The sequence below is a fragment of the Cetorhinus maximus genome, chromosome 18 (assembly GCF_964194155.1).
Source record: "Cetorhinus maximus chromosome 18, sCetMax3.hap1.1, whole genome shotgun sequence".
Taxonomy (NCBI): domain Eukaryota; kingdom Metazoa; phylum Chordata; class Chondrichthyes; order Lamniformes; family Cetorhinidae; genus Cetorhinus; species Cetorhinus maximus.
The window spans coordinates 93116504-93134022 of record NC_135896.1 but is presented as its reverse complement, the minus strand read 5'-3'; the positions used below and the strand labels follow the sequence as shown (position 1 = coordinate 93134022).

Below are 17519 nucleotides of genomic sequence, written 5' to 3'. Positions count from 1 at the left end.
ACATCAAAGCAAAGAGAGTTTAGTATCTTTCAATGATACCACATGGTGTCCATGATATAGCCCACCAGTGAGCATTCAATGTGAACACAGGGTGTCAAAAGATATGTATTTCTTTACTGGCAATGCTCACAATCATGAAGCCTGCTTGATTGGCACTCCCTCCACCACTTTAAACATTCACTCCCTCCACCAGTGTACCGTTTACAAACTGCACTGCAGCAAGCTGCCAAGGCTCCTTTGACAGCACCTTCCGAATCCGTGGCCACTACCACCGAGAAGGACGAGGGGCAGCCGATGCATGGGAACACCACCGCCTGCAAGTTCCCACCCAAGCCACTCACCATCCTGACTTGGAACTATATCGCCGTTCCTTTACTGTCGCTGGGCCAAAACCCTGGAACTCCCTCCCTAACAGCACTGTGAGTGTACCTACACCACAGGGACTGCAGTGGTTCAAGGAGGCGACTCACCGCCACCTTCTCAAAGGCAACTAGGGATGGGCAATAAATGCTGGTCTTGCCAGTGAAGCTCACCTTTTTTTTCATTCTTTCACAGCACGTGGGCGTCACTGGCTAGGCCAGTGTTTATTGCCCATCCCTCATTGCCCTTGTGGTGGCGGTGGTGAGCCACCTCCTTGAACCGCTGCAGTCCCTGTGGTGTAGGTACACCCAGTGCTGTAAGGGAGGGAGGCCCAGAATTTTGACTCAGCGACAATGAAGGAACGGCGATATAGCTCCTGGTCAGAATGGTGTGCGACTTCGAGAGGAACTTACAGGTAGTGGTGTTCCCGGGCATTTAATACCTACATCCCGAGAGCGAATATAAAAAAAACCAAACAAAAATTAAGCAAATGTGGCAGGGCTGTACTGAAATACAGTTACTCAGTGAAGTGTAACTTACTGTCTGTGAATAGTATCTATCAGATCATCCCAGAGATAATGTGCGCAGAATTCTATTTGAGGCCTGTACAATTCAATGGGCAGAGCAGCCATGTATTTTAAAAGGGTTTTACCTTGCATGAAAAGCAATCAATCCAGTAATATGCTTGAGCGGTACAATATTCTGCTAAACTATTTCTATTCAGAAGTCTACTATTTCTGCACAACTGACTGTGCTCCAGAAGAAGAGCAACTTCAACAGTGAAACGGTTTACCAGAAAATTTAAAATAACAGTTCTCACTGCGGCACACCGTTCAGAGTAATTACCTGCAAGTCACTGCCCTAAGGTCTGGGGCAATATTCCGACCAAAAACCACTGCCGCCGATTTTAAAAGTTTCCCAAGTTGTCACTTTATATTTTGCTTTCAATCTCTTACAGCAATATCTGACAATTCGAAAATGGCATATATGGTCACAGGTAAAACATTCGCCATGGCGAAGAAATAAATTACATTTGACCTTGGACAACGGTGTGTGTTTTATATTCCCAATTCGCGCTCTCAGTCAGGGTCAGGGGGTGTAGAAATCCAGGCTTACCTCAACACGGGCTACCAGCAAACCCAAGTTGGAGCTTTTCTAACAAGGCCGGGCTGTCGTCTACCTAAGGGAAGGAAAAGAAGCATTCAGAGTCTATCCCGTAGGAGCAGAGACATCAATTCTTCACACGCCTGTGGGAAAGCAGCAACATTGGTCTTTGAAAGGTATCTTTCCTGAACTCAAAGAACCAGAGCTTGAGGGCTTCCAGAGGATATAAAGCACGTTTGCCTTTTTTAAAGTCACTTCAATAGCCAGATTGAGCAGGGCCGGCCACGCAGTGGGAGTCACTCTTTAATCCTGTTGGTGGATGGCACGGCACTGGAGAAATGGACAAACAGGCAGTTATTTGAAAATTGCTATTTGCTCATTGGGCAGCCACACAAAATCAATCGTGTTATCAGGAATCCAAACCAGATGGTGAAGAATGAGATTTACAAATTTTGTATGAAAATGTCGCATGCTGAAGTCTTTGTCTTCAAGCAGTCTCCACAAATAAACATTGTCACAGCCATATCTGCACAAGCAAATATTAAATGCTGCACAACTCAAGCCAGCAGCTGACTTATAAACTCACTGTAGGACCATTGATCAAGAGCGATTTAACAAGTTTCAAGCAAGGAACATTTGAAATGGGATTCAAAATGCAGCTGGGAAAGCCCGTAAGGGAAAACAGCTATTGTCTGGTTCTAGGATGAAACACTCAGACGTGTGTTACAAGGTAGAATTATGCCTTAGGTTGTGATCATTTTGATAAGGCACTGATTTGTCTTCATGTTACACGACTTAATTTTTAACCTCTTGGCACATTGTTCCTGTCTAACACACCTTGCCTGCACATCATTCATTACAGCATGTGTTTGTTTCATTGCCAACACATTCTATTTTTAGTCACAGCTTTCCACCACGGCAGTTCAACAAGTGTCCACTTTCTTTCTACTCAACTCACCTTTCCCATCCCAGAAATAAACAGCTCCGGAAGGCAGGGAACTTCCTTCTTCCCTTGGTTACAGCTCCATAGACCCTTTGACCCTGCTGCTACATTAGCTGCAGTTCTACAAACATCTAGGTCTTATCCTTCCTACAGCCTGGGTTTCATTTTCTCCTTAGTCACCGATTGACAGACCAGTTCATGACTAATAGCCACCCTAATCTGAAAAAAGCTAACTATGCAGAGGCAAGCTTGTTCCAGCAGTATTTAATATACAATATTTAAATTACGTGTTACTTGTTCATCTTATGACAGATCCATGGGAAACATAATTTCCGCTGTGGTTATGAATCTGGTCCTAATATACCAAGCCCTTTTTAACATGGAGTCAAACTGTTGCTTTATTTGGTTTGTATACACACCAATGTGGATGCAACTTGCTACCCTTGCTCACAATATTCATGCACACACACAAATTCTATTTCACACAAATGCAGTATTTCTCAAGCATTCAGTCACGAAAAACAAAGAACACTACTTGCTCATTGCATTGCGTGACAATGCAAACTTGTTCACCGACAGGGAAGGTTATCTGTGCATTCCGAAGGTGCCAATTCCAATGTCCAAGCAATTAAATAATTGCTGGTAAAATGCTCTTCCACAAGAGGATGGGGGAGGAGCAAAACAACACGTTCACTGGAGTTTCGGCTTGCTGGATTTGGTATTGGGTGTGCTCCAAGTCTGCCCGTTGAACCAATGAGAATGCACCTACTGGCTGAGGCACATTCAGCACGAGGGCAGCACAGAAGATTAGCAATGTTGGAGGAATGCAGGGCCATTCCAAGTCACACACCATCCAAGTCTGGACAGATGTTGCTGTTCTTTCTTTGTTACTGGGTCAAAATGTTGCAAACTCTCTACTTAATGCCGTTGTGGGAGTATCATGAAAGCAGTTCAATAAGGCAGCAGCGCCACCACCACCTTGTTAGGGCAGTGACTGTGGCTTTGCTAACATCGTTCAAGCCCTAAGAACAAATTTAAAAAAGCATACAGAAGCTCCAAATGGTCATGGAGACGGTGGCTAATCAGGAATTAAGGCAGGTAATTTAGACATCTAAAGGTCAGCTTCAAGAACATGCAGTAATGGAACACATTGCAGTTAAAGACCCACTGCATAGTTGCCCATTCTTGACAGTTGCACACGACCATTGGAAGCACTGGAACACCAGACAGCCTCGGTTACTTTGGAATGTGGAGTACTGGGTCTGCATCGAGTGCCACAAGTCAAGGGTTCATTCGATGCAACTATTCCTTAATCATATATTCCCATTCCTTTGCTGTTTGCCCCAGGAGTCTCATTCTTGTCATTCAAGACCATACAAGAGAGTGTAGCAAACCTGTAATGGAACACTTGAATATTGCAGACTTTAGATCCAGTCCTGGTGTTATCACTGTCTGTATTAACTCTGGGAAAATTGTAATCAGAAATCATCCCTCTCCGAAACTGGAATCATCCAAGTGTTTTGTCATATAAAACACCACATATTCTCTTGACACTTTCAGATATCGAAATCAATATCTTTGCCTGGTCACCTTTACTTTTTGAGATAAATTCTGTTGCTTGTGCTTTGATAGGCACGTCCTTGAATTATGGTCCTGGTGTTGCAGAATGATAAGCAGAATACTTTTCAGTCAATGTCCCAGACTCCACCATCACTATCCCTGGCTTTGTCCTGTCCCAGCAGAGGCGGAAGCACAGTGGTATACTGTCAGGAGCGAATGGCCCTCGGTGTCCTCAACATTGAGTGTGGACCTCATGAAGTCTCATTGCATCAGGACAAACATGGATAGGGAAACCTTTGGCTGATAACCCGTCTACCATTCTCCCTCAGCTGATGAATCACGGTGCTCCACTTTGAACGCCACTTGGAAGAGACGCTGAAGATATCAAGAGCACATAACGCAGCCTGGATGGGGTACTTTAGCATCCCTCACCAAGAGTTGTTTGGTAACAACATGATTGACTGAGCTGGCAAGCCCTGATGGACAGAGTTGCCAGACGGGACCTGCAGAAGCTGCAGAAGGTGAGAGAACCAACATGAGCGAAGAGCTGCTTAACCTCAACCTCACCCATCTACCGGTCACAGGTACATCTGTCCATCACAGTACTGACAGGAGCAACCACCACACAGTCCTTGTGGAGACAAAGTCCTGTCTTCACATTGAGGATACCCTGTCATGTTATGTAGCGCTACCACTGTGCTAAATGGGATAGATTTAAATCAGGTCAAACAACTCAAAAATGGGCATCCATGAGGCATTGTGGGCCAATAGCAGCAGCAGAATTGGATTCCACTACAATCTGTAACCTCATGGCCTGGCATATCCTACATGCTACCATTACCATCAAGCCAGAGTGTCAATCCTGGTTCAATGAAGTGTGTAGGAAAGTACGACAGGAGCAGCACCACAATCACTAAAACTGAGCAGCCAACCTGGTGAAACTACAACACAGGACTATATGGACGTTGAACAGCAGAAGCAGCATGTGATAGATAGAGGTAAGCGATCCCACAACCAACAGATTAGGTTAAAACTCTGAAGTTCTGCTACTTCCAGTTGTGATTGATGGTGCACAATTAAACTACTAATGGGAGGAGGAGAGTCCATGAACATCACCCTCAGTGATGGCAGAACCCAGCATGAGTGCCAAATGCATGGCTGAAGTATTTGAACCCATTCACTGAGAAGGTGGATGAGTGGATGATCTCACCCTCCAGCTGAGAACAGAGGCCAGTCTTCAGGCAATTTGATTCACTCTACATTTTATCAAGAAACAGCTCAGTGCACTGGATGTTAATGTTGGAATTGTGTTACAATGGAGTGCATGCTTTAGTTTGTAATTGAGAGCAGCTGCCACCAATTGGGGAAAGATTAGGGAATCATTCCAAGAGTATAAAAAACAGTTTACACTGGGTGTAGGGGAGGAAAAGGAGAGTTTGTGGCTGTGCTCTGTGATTTTGTGAATAAACCTGTGTTAAGGAAAAGATTGACTCCAGATTTGTCCTTTACCCCAAGTGACTTGAACCCTGGATACATTAAACCTATAGGTCTGACAACATCCTAGCTGCAGTGCTGAAGGCTTGTACTATAGAACTAGCCATGCCTCTAGCCAAGTTGTTCCTGTACCACTACAACAGTGACATCTACCCGATAATGTGGAAAATTGCCCAGGTATGTCCTGTCCACAAAAGGCAACACAAATCCAACCTGGTCAATTATTGCTGCATCAGTCTACTCTCAATCATTAGCAAAGTGATATGAAGCATCATCGACAATGTTATCAAATTGCACTTACTCATTAAAAACATGCACATCAGTGCTCAGTTTGGGTGATGCCAAGGCCACTTGGCTCCAGACTTCATTACAGCCTGGCGCCAAACATGGACAAAAGAGCTGAAATCAAGAGGTGAGTGTGATTGCTCATGACATCAAGGCTACATTTGACTGAGCCTGGCACCAAGGAACCCCATGTCACGAATAAGTAATTATGATATTACAGATTTTAAGGACAACTATTTTAAGGGCACATTTCTGCTTTCAAACCTTCACACTGATTGTAAAAGCCTTTTTCAAAATGGAAGTATGACAATTTGACAACATGGCACCTTTCTGTGTTATTTCAAACCTTACAATCATATGAAATAGGAGCATTCCATTCGGCCCCTTGAGCCTGCTCTACTACTCTGTAGGATCATGGCTGATCCGTTTGTGTTTCAAGTTCCATGTTCCCATCTGCCCCCGATAACCCTTGATTCCCTTGCCTAACAAGAGCTTATCTACCTCTGCCTTAAAAATATTCAGTGACCCCCGCCTCCATCACTTTCTCAGGCAGAGCGTTCCAAAGTCGCACAACCCTCAGAGAAAAAAATTCTCCTCATCTCTGTCCTTAAAGGGTGACCCCTAATTTTAAAATAGTGCCTCCTAGTTCTGGACTCACCAACAAGAGGAAACGTCCTTTCCAAGTCCACTGTGTCAAGGCCGTTCAGGATCTTATATACTTCAATCAACCCACCCCATACTCTTCTAAACTCCAGTGGAAACAAACCCAACCTATCCTCATATCTTATCCGATTCATATCTTATCAGATTCATGTCTCAAGAACTGGCTATGAAGCGTCATTAAATTGCAAAACACTCCTCCGGGGATGTCCATTGTATCTTCTAAAAAGGTGTGGAGTCTCAATAGCTCTGCCTTTGTCCGGAGCAGGCTGGTGCAGACACCTCATCTACTACCCCTTTGTGTTGGCTTGGCTGGAATGTTTATACAATGCAAGGGGTGTTATATTCCAGGAGTTTGATGAGTTAGCCTTTGTCTAAGTTCAAAAACTTCCAGAACTACCATCATGTGGTCAGCTGCGGCTGTTTTATTAGTCCAGCCATTTGTCCATTTTTAAAAACGTAATAATTTATTAAGAAGCCGGGATGATATGGATATACATATTTTCCTACCTGTCTTCTGATCATGACACTGGCAAGTAACAAGGCACATTCATATGACACAAGTTCCAGGCAATGACTATTTCTAACAAGAGAGAATCTAACCACCACCCCATGGCTTTCAGTGATATTATGATTGACAGATCCTCCTCCATCAACATCCTGGGAGGTGGCTGGGGGTCACCATTGACCAGAAACTGAACTGGACCAGCCATATAAATACTGTGGCTGCAAGAGCAGGTCAGAGGTTGGATTTTCTGTGATGAATGTCTTGCCTCCTGACTCACCAAAGCCTGTCCATCATCTACAAGGTACAAGTGAGGAGTGTGATGGAATACTCACCATTTGCCTGGATGAGTGCAGCTTTCACAAAAACCAAGAAGCTCGACACCATCCAGAACAAAACAGCCCAGTTGATCAGCACCCCATCCAGCACTGTCAACATTCACTCCCTCCACCACCGACACATGGTGGCAGCAGTGTGTACCATCTACAAGATGCACTGCAGCAACTCACCAAGGCTCCTTCGACAGCTCAGTCTAAATCCGCGACCTCTACCTGTGGCAGCAGACACATGGGAACACCACCACCGGCAAGTTTCCCTCCAATTCACACACCATCCGGACTTGGAACTATATTACCATTCCTTCACTGTCGCTGGATCAAAATCCTGGAACTCCCTTCCTAACAGAACAGGGGTGCTCCCAAACCACAGGCTACAGCGGTTCCAGAAGACGGTTCACCACCGGCTTCCGAAGGGCAATTAAGGATGAGCAGGAAATGTTGGCCTAGCCAGTAACTCCCACTTCCCATGACTGACTAAATTTTTTTTTAAAAAACTGACTGTATTTGGTAACTGCACACATATGGATATGCTTAGATTTAATTCAGTTTCATTATGTAATGCTTGCTGTGTAGCCTCGCAATATGATGCCATATACCAAATCAAACAGAGTGGTGGCTTGCACATACTTGGATACAGCTGTCACCTCCTTTAAACTTGAGGGATGGTTTTACAATATACTTTGCCATTGCATCAGCATTAGAGATGCGTTGAACAGTTCAGACATAGAACAAGGATTTGAAGAATTTTACACTTCATTCAGCCTTCTGTGTAGCTGAAGCTTGGTCTTTTTAAACCCTTTGATCTACTGTGTAGATTATCAACTGTGTTGAGACCTGCCAAGTCGTGAATGATGATCCCTGATTTTAGCTTAAAATTGACACTTATTCTATTTTGTGGTTTCGTTAAAAATAAGAAGCTGCATTTCTCAAAGTTTTTTTTGCGATTCGTCACTCCCTATAGAGAAGATATCATGGAGGGTACATAATGTCTCACTGCCGGCCGTAGAGCTGGTGAGAGCCCCAAGTCACCTCTTTTCAGGAAGGTCCACTGCATTAAGTGCCTATCAGACACATAACTGGACGGCAGTAGTTCCTGGGTCCCATGCACCTGCCTGAGGCCCAGGATCAGTGCAGGGTCCAGGCCACAGGTCAGTGATGGCAGGAGGAAGATCGCAGAGTGGGGATAGTGAAGGAAGGGGAAGGGGGGAGGGTAGACAGCAGCCTGGGCAGACGAGTGGCTCTCAGCATGCCACCCTCCTTCCTAATGCCCAGGTGCCTCGATCAGGCACTGAGTGACTTTGAACAAGGGTCTCCCACTGGAAGCCCGCAAGCAAACCCGACAGGTTTGTTCTTCATCCTTAATGCATGGCGAGTCCCCCCACCCGCCGCTGGGGGACTTCCAGCAGCGCTGGGATGGGGCCCTTCATTAGGCATTAATTGCCCATTTAAGGGCTTCAGTTGGCGAAGGGGCCTTGGGTCTTTTCAACACCGGCTTAATAAAGGCAAAGGTGGGAAGGTGGTGGGGTCCTCACCCGCCAACCTCCCGCCCAATTAAATGCACCCCCCCCCACCCGGTCACCAATCTCACTGTGGGGGAGGGCATTAAGTTCCATCCCAAGGATAGTCCAACACTATCTGGGGTAGGGATCAACCTAAGCCAACATTCCTCACGCAATCAACACTACGAGAGACACTGATCTCATTACTGCTTGTGGATTCTTGCATGAGCAAAAGATGCGAAAGGTGTTCACATTCCTAAATAATGTCAAGGCTGAGTTGGAGCACACACTGGGTACAACCTCATCTGACTGAAGATCAAATGGGAGTTTCCAAAATATGAACATTGGCTTAAAAACTGACTTGTTGCCATTATTCTTAGCAATAGACACCACATCTATTATGAAAGTAAAGCACAGCACAGGACTGTTATATCTGAACTCAAAACCTCCCTAATAGGTGTACAAATTGTAAGTCGGAAATCGAGGAGAATCACTGCAGCAAACCATGAAGTGAGTTAAAAGCGCAAACAGACTTGTGTCGCATGACACTGATTACGCATGAGCATCATAAGAATGGATAGGTTGCTAGCCAATAAGTTTCCTAAGCTCCCTGTTTTTATAATAGCACAAGCTGATATCAAGGTAAGGAGAAAAAGGAGAATAAATGGATGGAACTGTGAAAACATTCTAATACCGATATCAGTTAAATCAGTCACCTACATCCTGAAATTCCCTTTACCTCCCACTCTTCCACTAAGACCCTCATTAAAACCCATTCCTTTGATCAAGCTTTTGGATCACCCTTCCTTGTATCTCATTCTTTGGCTGGCCATACATTTGCTCTTTGTTGAAACTTCTGCCAAGTGCGTAAGACGTTTTTCTTTCCTTTAAAGATATTACATGGATGCAAGTCACTGTTTATAACAGAAGTCTCTGTTTATAACATTCAAACTGAACAGAAATACCAGCTGAGGGACATCTGACTGCCTTGTGCAGCTCTTTTTGACAGTGTGAAAGATTGCAAGTCCAGAAATCTTTTGAAACTGACAACAGACAGAATCAAATCCCATGACAAATTAAATTTGTGTCTTTTATCTATGCGACGCCTCAGCAAAATGTAATCAAGTGCTGTACTGCGTCTGCAGTGACACCTAGCTCCTTTCATTTCACTGATGAACCTGTTCTTGGTTATTTAAAATAAGATCTAACACTTCCCTCAGGAGAGTTTTTATTTAGATAACCACATCAGAATGCAGATTTTTATGCCGAGGCTTATCAATCGCATCGTGACTGCCAACAACCAACAGCCGTCCTGCAGTTCTGAGCTTTGAACTGTGATATTTATAAATGCAGTAATGCTGCATCCAAGTGAATGACAAAAACAATACAGAGAAAAAGAAAGGCTGAAAATGCCACTCTGCCTTTACCCTGTTGAAGCAGAGAATCTGACTTTTCCTTTCATACCATCTATAGAAGTTCAGTAACAAACTCCAGCCCCTCCCACCACCCCTCCCCAAATATTCTGCAATCCTCAATCATTCAGCCCCACGACATTTCCCATCCTGAACAATTCACACGCAACATTCTCCTGCTCAACACTTAGAACATTTAGCACCCCCCAACCTCCTCATCAGTACATAGAGAGGCACTGCTCTCTAACTGCCACCTCCCCGCCCCCACCTTTGCCAGTTGTCTTGGAATACCCCCACTCCAGTTCAGAGACACTCTTCTGCCTGCCCATCTCCTCACCTCCTACGTGCAAACAACCTGCTTCTATTGCACTTTATGGGAATTATCACTTAATTTCCTTGCCACTTGTGGTAGCACTGGAAAAGTACTGGCGATTTTTTCCAGCACAGTGACTCGTGGCGGGTGGTGGCAGGGGATGGAGGGGGGGATGGTGCTGGGTGGAAACTGGCTCTAGTGCTTGCGTGCTTTTTGCAAGGCTTTGGCCAAGTTTTCCTCATGATTCGGAAACCAGTCCACAACCGGTTACAGAGAGCTAGTGGTGCTGTTGATGGGCAGTTTCCTGGGCGTACCCCTCACTGGTGCGCATGGGGTAAAGTTACATCTCCGCCAACGACATGAGGCAGCTGTCAGGGTCAGCTATAAAAACGGTGGAAGCAGGAAGTTCCTGAAATGGGAAACGGAAGTAGAAAAGTTTCAGGGCCCCTCTGAGAGTCCATCGTATCACAGTTGCATACGGGGGGGCGGTAAATCATCCGCTCTGAGTGAAAAACTAAAGGTACCCTTCAAGCCAGCCAGCTTTCAAGTGCTTACTCAGGAGTAACCAGATTTATGCAAGAGAGCCGAAATCAGCCGGTTGATCAGTAGAAAATGGATTCTGCAGCTTTAACACGTAAAGAAATCCGTCTGAACACAGATCCTGGACCACTTAACTGTAAGCACTTTAAAACTTCAATCTCTCTCCAATACCTTCTGGCAACCAGTTACCGGGAGAGTCCCAAGAGGAGGAGGATGCCTATCAGATATACTGGCTGTGAAAAATAAAAATGAAGTAAGTTAAAAATAGAGAGGAGAATTTGGAGATTTGTCAACAAAAGGTTGGCCACCAAGTACTGGCTTCGTTTTGTACTGTTAATTGCCAACATTTCACATCAGCCATTTTGAAAATAACATTGAACATTGTATCAAAATCCTCGAGACGTGGGTAGTTATTCTGCCTTCCTATTGAGGAAGGGAAAGCTTGTGGGGCTCCGTTCAAAAAGTTTGAACGCTGGATGTGGGATTCAGCAGCACATACTGGCGCACAGCCGGTTAAATTACCAGTGCCACATAATCAGTCGCATTACTCACCATTGTAGGATAGCTTTTGGCAGGAATCAGCCTCACTCAATTGAGCATAGCTTGCAACCTGTCCCCTAAGCCTTGGAGTGTACAGCTCTTTTAAAAAAGAACAATATTACCATTGCCCTTCACTGACTTCTCGTTGAAAGAATCCTAAGAACATGTCCAAGATTGTTTGATTCAAAGTCAAAATATCTTCAGAATCGTCGTGTTGTTGGGTAAGGCAACTTAGTGAGATTTAGTTGTCCCAGTTGTTATTAACCTCCGCCTGCAGCCCATCTGTCCGATCCTGGAATATCAGTCTCACTGGCATGGATCTCAGTAATGAAACAGAACACTTGCTGTCCATCAGAAGGACCAAGTATGTACTGTTCCACCGACCTAATCGCCTACTTCAACCACTGATCACTCAGCATAGATTAGGCATAACAGTCAATTGTTCCTCCATGTGACGCTATTCAAAATGATCTGGTTTCTGCCAGACATGAGCTGTGTTTGGTCACCAGCCAAATGGTATTTGAGAGGTCGGTTCTGGAACACCAGCTGTATCTGTGAGTATTACAGTTTTTAACCGAAGGGAGACGGCGCTGTGATATCACTGAATCCTGAGGCCCAGGCTGATGCTCTGGGGACCTAGGTTCAAATCCCACTGTGGCAGCTGGTGGAATTTAAATTCAATAAATGAAATCTGGAATACAAAGCTACTCTCAGTAATGGCGACCATGTCAGCTATCATTGATTGTTGTAAAAGCCCATCAGATTCACCAATATCTGATTATTATTATTAATTATTTATTTATTAATTATTTATTCGCTAAATCTGCCATCCTTAGCCGGTCTGGCCTACACGTGACTCTAGACCCACAGCAAATGTGATTGACTTTTAAACACTTCTCTGAAATAGCCTAGCAAGCCATTCAGTTCAAGGGCAATTAGGGATGGGCAATAAATGCTGGTCTTGCCAGCGATGCCCACATCCCATGAAAGAAAAAAGAAAATACGCAATTGGGACACGTTAACACATGCTTACCGCGACTGTCCGTGGGTCACTTTAACAATACCAAAGTCTCAACTCGTGGGTTGAAAACTACAACAGTAAAGATCGTTGCTCTGTCCCCTGCTGCTTTGTTGAAAAGGCATGCAGGTATTTGGAAGGATCCTCTCTTTTACCCACGACTAACTAAACCAGATCAGCAAATTACACGAGTTCGCCTCAGAAATCCATGCTCGAATCCATCAAAATATTTGCAATGCTTTGGCATAATTGGGCCTCTCTTGGTGGAAATGTAATTTTTTCTCATCTCCCATTTCAGCAAATATAAAAGCGCCCTTTGGCGCTCCGTGATTGCAAGAAAAGGGCATAACCGTCTCTAAAGCACGTTCGATTACTAATTTAAATGTCAAGCTTCATTTCTGCTCCTATTCCACCACTATTTGTTGATTTTTTTCACAGCAAGCTTTTGTCTTAAAAATATAGCTCTTTTTCAGTGATAGTGAGTACATATAGCTTTACAGTAAATCAGCAATGAAAGTACAAGAATTACAGAAGTAGCTATCACATTTTTTTTTTACACTATATATTTTCTCAGCACTAGCATCACCAGCCACTCCTCTGAGCTGATTCCATGTACCCTATGATCTGGAGTGCACCTTTCTTTGTCCAATATCCAGGTAAATGACAATGAGAACAGAGAACCCGTATTCTGGACACCAGCTTCAGGAATGCATCATCAGCTGCCAAATAATTTTCATGTCTTTGAAAAGGCAAATCGGAATATGCGCCATCAGACGAAGACACAGGCCTTAAACCAACAAATGCCTGTACTTAAATAAAACAGGTGAACGGCCAATATGCACACAGCGAATATTGTTACAGTCTCGGTAGAGACAAGTAAGTTTTAAAAATCAGTTTGAATTCCCAGTTATTAACAAAGAATTAGTCAGAACATTTCACATTTTAAACAAAAGCCTTTACTGTACAAGAGTTAAACAAAGCAAGTACTACTAACGTAACACAATATTTTGTAAATACTTATATTTTAAACTTGAAATCGCCACACGCTACTTCCTATTCCATGTTTATTTCCACCCAAGCGTTTCCTTATACTTTCCAGGATCTTGAGGGTTCCTTCACTTGTCCTGGGACCAAACCAAGGTCTGCCACAGCACTCAGGAATTCACTTTGATTCTCCTCAGTGTTCCCGCTATTCTCTGAGGTATGAGATTTCTTGGGGTCCTTCTGCTAACATCTGGCTAGGTGACCCTTCAACTCTCCTTGAGCACCTCATGTCTGTAGACTCCCCAGTTTGAACATGGCCCACGCTGCACTCTGTCTTAGATACTCCACATCAGAAAATCCCCCTGGTTTCTGATAGCACTCTGCCATTGGTCTGCAGCTCCCGGCAGATTCTCTCTCTGCTTGTCTCAAAGTTGCTTCCAGGCTGACTTCAACCGTCTGTGAGAAATCGCAGAGGTAAACCTAAACCAAAAGGATACCTCCCATAACATGACATTCCTGGGATGTTCCAGACAGAAATTTAAACTGATTATCGAGAACTCTCTAAACCTTCTATTTGACCTGCAAAGTATATGGATATTTTAAGACCTTCCCTCGTTTACCAGTGGCTTACAAACACTACTTTGATCTGGTGAAATTGCATGAATAATGTCAACCCCTAATGGAGACAACTGCAATCAACTGCAATCTTATCAGACTTTCTGGCTCCATTCCAAAGCGAAGAGAGCATCACATGTTTTCATTGTCTTCACACCCCTAACTCTAGTCCCTTTAAGTAAAAGTGAACCATCTTTCGAATTGTAATTATCTTAGGGAGTTTACCAGTTTCTCAAGCCTGGTGATTTCATATATCTTACGTTCAAAAATTTTCAATCCCCAAACCAAAAGCCATATTCCTAAAATGTATGAACCATGAAATTACATGTTCAGAACAATATGTTTCACTACTCTCCTCAATATGGTTGGAAAGATGAATCTTCAGTAAAATAGATTGCCCACAGGAATACAATTTGAGACCCTTATAGATATACTGAAAGTCTAAAGATGACTGCACCTCTCACAAACTACATTGGATCACGATCCATCGACAGAAGGCTTTGTTTCTCTTATGAAAGCTGAATAGATGGCCTATTTCTCTTTTTGAAATCCTCTGCCCCAGAGGACTGTGAGGGCTCAGTCACTGAGTACATTCAAGACAGAGATTGATAGATTTCTAGATATCAAAAGGCATCAAGGGATATGGGGATAGTGCGGGAAAATGGCTAAAGCAGCCATGATTTAGTTGAATGGCAGAGTAGGCTCAAGAGGCCAAATGGCCTTTTCCTGCTCCTAATTCCTATGTTCTTATACCAGGAGCATGCATCTGCTCCACATTTTATTCTACCACTGGAAAGCGAACCAGGAAAGGCGTCTACTGAGACAAAGCTAACGTCAAACCAATAATTTGGTTTGTTTTACATGAAATACACAAACCAGTTGCCAATGAAATATAAATCTATTCCCTAAAGGCTCCTCACAACTAATGCATTAACAAGCCTAGCCCTTGATCTGGTACTACTGACTTGATTAGGCAGTATTTGCTAAATTGACTGGTGTAAAGGTTAAAAAGGGGGCCCAGTTGGCTGTGTATCAGCTTAATACCAACAGCACAAGGTTGGATCCTCATTCAGGCTGAGGTAGTCTCGGGGACCGCATCCTCCCCCTGCCCATAGTTAAAAAAATATATATCATGGCACTTCGTTGTGCTTCAGTGAATAAGCGCCAAGGACCTTCCTTTGGACAGAGAACTTAAGAAGATTGTTTAAAAAGTCTTCTCTGTATCTCTGACTGTTTCCTACTTCAGCTGCAGACCGATACAAACTAATAATAGAATCAGAGCACAGGAGGTCATCTAGCCCATCGTGGTTGCGCCAGCTCTTTGGCAGAGCTATCCAATTAATTCCACTCCCCTGATCTTTCCCCATAGCTCTGTAAACATTTTCACCATCAAGTATATATCCAATTATCTTTTGAATCTAACTACAGAATCTGCTTCCAGCACCTTTTCAGGCAATGTATCCCAGGTCACAACAAATCGCCATTGTATAATGTTTACTCATGCTGACTCTTGTGCCACTTGTCTTAAATCTGCATCTTCTGGTTACCAACCCTTCCTTCCACCACTGACACTCTTTATTACGGCGATAAGTCTACCTGATGTACAAGAACACTCCAATTTTTCTGCACCAAAATGCATGTTTAGGCCCAGACTCAGCATATAAGTCGCAGCCCCTCCCCATTTTTCAGGTAATTAATGCATGTTTAGGTCTATACTCGCATTAGGACCGTCAATTTTTCAGCTCAGAGATATATGTTCAGGGTTATACCTGTCTTATAAGTCAGCACACGGGATCAAGCAGACAACATGGGCCATGTTGTCAAGATGTTGCGGGGGAGTTTAAGACATGCCCACACAGACCAGAGCATGTGCAGCGAACGATGAACTGAAATGGGTCCTCCGGTGGAAAGAATGAAGTACGAAGCTGGATTCAAGCCAAAGGTCGTAACATTTGCCTAACTTGTCGAATAACTGTGCTGTAACAAGGGAGTTCGGTGTTTGTGAAAAACGGGTGCGAGAATAGACGGTGGGCGAGAGGGGGGCGGGGGAATCCGCTTTGAAGAAAATGCCCAAGACCAAATGCGCCACGGGAAGAGGGACCAGCCACTGGCCTGATCTTGAAAAGCAAGTGTCGGAATGGGTCCTCAAATAGCGTCAGAATAGTTACGTCGTCACTGGAAGTGCGATGTGTATATACACATTTTAGTGGGCCAAATCAAATCCTGATCCCAGCAAATATTTCTAAACAACAGTTCGTTGGTGTAGCCACTTGATGGAACGAAAACGTGTGGTCTTGCAGCAGAAGACGAAGATTGCTCAGGAGCTGCCAAAGGAGTGCAATGTCAAAATGACCAGTTTCCAACGCTTCATCACCAGACAGTGGTTTGGCCCATCAAAGCAACATTACCCCAAGAGCACGTCTCTATAAATTTCCGCAAACGAATATAGCTAAACATTCTAAGTGTGTTCAATTTTAGAAAGGCTGTGTCTGCTGCCAACGCAGTGCACGCGCAGCTGTACCGATTTACTCCGTGACATCATTGCCAACGACGGAAATCTGAATCAAAACCAAAAGGGTGTTAAACCGACTTTTATAAAATAAAAAAAAAGCACGCAATTTAACAGGTTTCCAAAAAAAAACCTTGACACCGAATGTTAAACGCGAGCCCAGAAACGAGGCACGTGTACTGCTTTCCCCCCTCGATCGCCAACTCAGTTCAATGCAACAGGCTCGTCACAGCGGTTATATACGCAGCCCGCATCACTCAGGGCTTTCTTTTAACTTTTCGCCCGTGCAATCGGGAAGAGAAAACAAAGCCTCTCTGATTGCTTTAATTTTCCCTTCCCCTCTACCACAGAAGTTCTCTCTAAAGAGGGGCTTTGCTGGGACTGCGTCTCCAGCCAATGGTGTCATTGGTTTCCTGCGCCTGCGTGGACAGAGGAGCGCACGAGGAGACGGGTATCGGCAGCCATCTTGTATCAGCAGGAGACTGTGTTTTAACAAAGCACTTTGTCCGTGAGCCTCCCTCTCGCCATTCTGACATTCTCCTCATCTGAAAACGTCACCTCGATAAATCAAAAGTGTTTTCAGTTTCTGTAACCAGAAGGCAGCTTAGTCCTTTACTGTGCAATTAAATCCAGTGAAACAGAGAGCAGCACCTCAGCTGATCTTATCGCACCTCATTTCCTTGTTCACACTGACTTTCTCTTCACAGTTACCTTCAAAACCAGTTTAAGCCACCAAGCCGAAAATTAGAAATGCCATTGTGTTTCCAAAATGCCAGTCCGCAGTGGTGGTGAGAGCCACCAGATGAAAAGGGATTCAAAATATGATGAGGTATCAGGTGT

General features: G+C 44.1%; 1 protein-coding gene across 8 annotated transcripts in view; it reads right to left on the bottom strand.

Annotated features, from left to right (window-relative positions):
• The window catches only part of LOC144693363 (alpha-(1,6)-fucosyltransferase), a 726743-nt gene that overhangs the window by 297325 nt on the left and 411899 nt on the right, over positions 1-17519 (bottom strand). For all 8 annotated transcript variants that reach the window (XM_078563197.1, XM_078563195.1, XM_078563204.1 and 5 more), the window contains one exon: positions 1477-1540. The gene's annotated coding sequence lies outside the window, so the exon portion shown is untranslated. The remainder of the gene's footprint in view (positions 1-1476; positions 1541-17519) is intronic.